Raw genomic sequence first — 6,002 nt, forward strand, 5'->3', positions numbered from 1 at the left:
GCTACCTAAAGACGATATATTTATATGTTTCCATATAGGTGCGTGTAATGAAAATACAAATTGATTTTAATTTTATTACCTTTTCCATTGTTGATTTCCGAGTAATAGATCGGAAATTATCAATGGTTATTCGTCAAAATATTAAAAAAATAAAAATGAAATCAATTTGTTTTTCATTATAAGTACCTAAATGGAAATAATATAAATACATCCTCTGTAAAAGGCTTCACCGCAGTTTGATAATGCCTTCTGAAGGCGAAACAGCTGTCATGCGTAGTAATAATAATAATAATAATTGATGATTTGTGTAGAAAATGTTTGGCTTTTCCGGAAACTATAGAACATATTATATCGGGATGTTCTATATTAGCACCGTCCGAGTATACATTTAGGCACAATCAAGTTTTAAAAATAATTCACCAAAATTTGGTAATTAAACATAACTTGATTGACTGCCGTAATGTAGTACCATATTATGAATACGAACCAAATTCATTTTTAGAAAACGAATTTTTTAAAATATATTATGATAAAACTATACTAACAGACCGAGCGATTAGTCATAATAGACCCGATATAGTTTTACATGACAAAATTAAAAAAATAACTTATATCATTGATGTTGCTATTCCAAATTCCTGTAATATTCAAAAATCTGTTAGTGAAAAAATAAGAAAATACACAGATTTAGGAAATGAAATAAAAAGAATTTGGCATTCTCAGACTATAAAAATATTACCATTCGTTATTTCGGCTACTGGCATTATACCTAGCTCTCTAATTAAAAATTTAGGCGTATTAAATCTATCAAAAAATTTATATATAAAGATGCAAAAGTCGGTCATTTTGAATACATGTAGGATAACAAAAGATTTTTTAAATATTTATGTTGAGGGATCAGTAGGATTTATAGGCCCTGTTAGAAGTTCTACCGAGCCGAACCCTCTGATATGAAAATATCTGGAGACGGTGAATTTTTTTCCCATTTGATATCTGGTGATTTGACGTGTTATTGTTCTTGTATTGTTTTGTATTTATTTTACTTATATAATGCACTTACATAGTGTTGATTGACTAGCTGATCATTTATGGAAAAGTGAGTGGAAGGGTTAAGTTTTTCCTTTGGGGAAGACTTAACCCGGACAACTAAATCGGAAGTTTAAAAAAAAAAAAATTACATAGTAGAAATTGTTTATGAAAATTCTTTTTTTTAATGAAAAAAACACTTTGTATTAACGAATAATATTATTGAATAATAAAATAAAAACTTAATGTCAGTGATTTAACGTGTGGGTATATTTATGAGGTTTAAATACTTATGTTCATCTAAAAATTATAATTAATCAATGGGCTAGTTAAAATTAATCAAAAAGTTGTCATTCTGTTCACCCACACAAATTATTAAAATTGAGAGTGATTATTCACTACCACTATGTTGCTACACATCATCGAAACCCAATCGCGTTTCAACATAATATATATTCAAAATCCCGGGCAAGTAGTAAACCTTGTATGTTAAGAACATCTACATAGTAAATCAATCAATCTACAGACTACAACGAAACAAGTTAGAAATTACATCTCAAAAGGAAATAAAACGCTATGAAATTTGAGGAATAAAATTCGTGGAAAGTGGAAATTTGCGTTTCATTGCATTATGTGAATTTCCGTGCATTTTATCTTTCCTCGAGCTTCGTGAATTTCCCCGAGTTGGTAGTTTAACAATCTCCTACTTTATTTCCTCCGAGGAATATTGAAGCACGGGGCTATAAAGTGTGCAGCTTTCGCGTGCAAGAGATGTAGTCTGAAGCTGAATTGAATTGAGTTTATGAGCGAGATGAGAAATTGGTACATTTGGATATTCAGAGCGTATTTTGGTGAAACGAAGTAACAGTTTTGATAAAAAGAATATACGTTATACTAATTGAAAAAACACACTTTGTAATACACCACTTTTTATTTGAATTAATAATAACAGCCAACCGGGTTTGACTTCAATCTCAAGCTTCATCAGGGCTTATTATATTAACTTGAAGCTTGAGATAAGCGACACCCGGTTGGCTGTCATTATTGATTCAAATAAAAAGTGGTGTATTACAAAGTGTATTTTTTCCATTAATGTATAATGTCACACCCCAAAGTGTTTGCTTCCTTCTAAAATAGAATATATTATGTTGTTCAATCGGCAGAAATCTATAATAAATAAAAAAATAGTCGCAAAGCACCACTAAACACCGAACGCAATAATTAAAGAACAAACTCACAGAAAGTATCTTTCATATTTGATTCATAAAGAAGAGTGTCCATGGGTTTGTCTTTCATACAAATTAACAGTTTTATTCCTAGTTGATAAATAATTTTTTTTTAATTTTCATCCATAAAACTAACTGTCTGTATGAGTTTTCATAAAAATAACTGTCTGTATAAGATTTCATAAAAATAAATGTCTGTATGAGATTTCATAAAACTAACTGTCTGTATGAGTTTTCATAAAACTTACTGTCTGTATAAGATTTCATAAAACTAAATGTCTGTATGAGATTTCATAAAACTAACTGTCTGTATGAAATTTCATACAACTAACTGTCTGTATGAGATTTCATAAAACTAACTGTCTTTATGAGATTTCATAAAACTAAGTGTCTGTATGAGATTTCATAAAACTAACTGTCTGTATGAGATTTCATAAAACTAACTGTCTGTATGAGATTTCATAAAACTAACTGTCCCTATGATATTTCATAAAACTAACTGTCTGTATGAGATTTCATACAACCCTATTCCCTTTTCCCAACTCTTGAAACAAAATAAATTCCGGGCAACGCCGTAGATTCAGTTGCAAATAAAGACATTTGTAGAATTTCATGTTAGGATACATTTATCAGAGAGCTTTACATTTTCTTGTTAGACGTCTCAAAAGAAAAGATAAAAACTAATAAATTGACTTGGCCGATTATACTAAGTGCATAACTCTTTCTGTGCTATGTTTTCAAAGCGCAAAGTAATATATGCTTTTTTCAATCAGAAAAACGAGTCCATTTCAAAGAATTCATGTAGTCCTTTCGTTAACTTAATATCGCGTTGCTCCATCCCAATAAGGGATTGGAACTCGTACTCAATAAAATTGTATTTTCTCTTCGCGTTGATTTCTTCGATATTGCGACGAATGAATAAGGTTATAGCGAGCGGCTGTGAGCGGAGTTATGTTAATCTGGCCAGGAATTTATTTCAACTCTAGGACAAAATTGCCCAAGGTCACATTCAGAATAATTCAGGGATATTATGTGCTTAGTGGCTCAAAGCGTACATTAGCAACATCAGACGGTCTGAGGTATCCCAATTCACGTGTCAAATTTTGGCTCGAGTCAGAGATACCACAATACAGATTATGCACTAACAATAATGTTTTCCTTTGTCTCTGAACCCTAGACATTATTCTGCAGTACTAAATGCTTCTTCGTCATTCTTCAATTCTCCTCTACAACCATTCTAACTCTTTCCCAGTGTCTCTAGATTGCTTCCACTGCCAAACCCACTTGATCATAGTTTTCGTGGTCTGTCATCCGGCATTTTTTCCAAATAACCAAACATTTGCAGTCTTTAATTCTCGATTTGATTATTAAGTTAATAGTTTAATTTTATTATGTATGTTCGATATTTCTTCTACCTCTTTTGGGACGCTTAAACTTTACAAATTTCGGGGTATTATTATTTGAAATTACTTCAAGACACCTTTGGCTTTCTTACATCACACTGGAGTACCTGGAAGACCCAGTGCTGAACATCACCCACAAGTCCGGTCTCCACGAACGCGGTGTAGAACCACCGACTTCATCGCCATGATAACTCCACCACCGTTAATCTCCACTTCATATAGTGTTGACCATCGATCAAGAGAATTCTCCATCGACTACATCCACCGATGCTGTGTCGATCTTCGGCCTGGGGAATTCAGCGTCGAGCATCGGTCCGGAGTCATCTCTACAACCACACTGACCTCAATAAACGCTGTAATACTACACCTCATTTTTCATTCTTCTCTCCTTACCATCCACAAATATAAACGAAACATGAAACAGAACAAGACTCAGCAAAAGTTAAACGTTTAAAGGTGTCAACTGAGAATCGAACCCAAGACTACTCGGTGATTGGGACATAATTACTATATGTCATTTTTGTCGATCTCATATTTCAAATTCAGAATTATCAATATTACCTCGCATATAAATATTTCCTTGTTTTCGGCAGCTATCTTTTTGTATGATTACAAAGTTATAAAGAGTTGGTTAAACCTAGGTAGCGTTTCTCTCTATATATATATATGTATGTTTTTAAATATTTGTTTATTAATCACTGTTTCTTTACAAAGATTTTAATTATTTCAGGATGGAAGGAGTCTCTGTTTTCTCTGCCAAAAAAGTGGCTGAGTTCAGACGTGGACACAACAGAAAAACCAGTTTCAGAATTCGATGATGGAACGGTAAGTACTGACAATTCCGATGAATTTTTTTTTTAGTTTTTCCTTTTTTAAACTATCTTAATTAGACACTTATTATTCTCCTGCTTTCCTAATCTATTCACATCCAATCTTTATCACAAATTTTGATATAACGTTGTCATGTTTTTTTCTTATTTTCTCTTTACTGTCATTTATCTCTCCAAAGTTCATGGTGCATAATCGTATTAATAATCATAAGCCGCTCATCTCACTAGGGCATTCTTGTTTTGAGATGCGCAGTTTTACATTGTGTAAACAAATATAAACTTATATAAAAAAATATATCGAAAAAATTAATTAAAAAAAGAACTGTAAATACAGTTATTCAAACGAAAATATTGGCAGTTCGTTAAAATCTAGAGAGACAATAAGCCGATTGTGTCTTTTGGATGTGCAGCATCGTCTCCCTGATCCACGGCTCCGGATGAAGCCACCGTTTTCTCTTGAAACCGTTGGAAAACCCGTCGAACGGCAAAACGGCTTAACTTTAGTATCCGAACAACATCATTATGAACATTATTCACGTGTGTATTGAATGACCTACATTTAACTAAATTGCTCCTTTCATAGCCCAGAGTATCGATTCTAAATACAGTCGAAAGTACATACATTAGTCGACGTTCTTATTTTTAAGTCTCGTCGAAGGTACATACTTACATACGCCAAACGAAGTCATTCCACTCGAAGCACTCGAGCCGGCCTCGCTTCTCGACGAAGTTCGAGTGGGTCGAACCACTCGTGTTCGAGTGGAATGACTTTTGACGTTTGATGTATGTAATTATGTACCTTCAACGAGACTCAAGAATAAAAATGTCGACAAATGTATGTACTTTCGACGGGGATTGCAAGCAGCCTGGATTGGAGAATCGATACCCTGGAAGATGACACAAGTTTTTTTCACCTGTAAAGAATATAAGCGTAACATTTTTTAACGTTTCGTACTCGGAAAATTATTATATTTTATGAAACTAAACTAGTGTCTGATAAAAGGACGTTAAATGTACTTTCAATTGATATAAATATTGTTAGGATTAGACGTATTGCCTCGGGGTTCTGGGCTATAGGAAACTAAGCTTCAAACTTATTTTCGATGATGTAATTTTTTGTGACTACGACTGTATTTGGCAACAATAAAAGTCTACTATAAACTAAATAAATATTACAAAGTACCTGTGGTGGCGCATCATAATTATAGGGCGGCCATATTGACAATGACTAGAGGGATAATATAAACAATTATTTAATAATAAAAATAAATTAAATTAAAATTGAAAGATTTGAATTCTTACTGTATCTTATTTATGCAATTCCATTATCTTAAATACAGTAATAAGATACATAGTAAGCAACAGTTATAAATGCAGTTTAAATAATAAGTACCAGTTATAAATACAGTTTACATAATAAGTACAAGCATAATAGCGCAGTTTATTTTCATTTCACTTCACGTGCGCTTTACTATAACTAATTAAAATATAGTAATTTAGTATTACCTAGTGTGCAT

This window comes from Hesperophylax consimilis, chromosome 14 (assembly GCF_061612785.1).
Source record: "Hesperophylax consimilis isolate HC1 chromosome 14, BYU_Hcon_1.0, whole genome shotgun sequence".
NCBI lineage: Eukaryota > Metazoa > Arthropoda > Insecta > Trichoptera > Limnephilidae > Hesperophylax > Hesperophylax consimilis.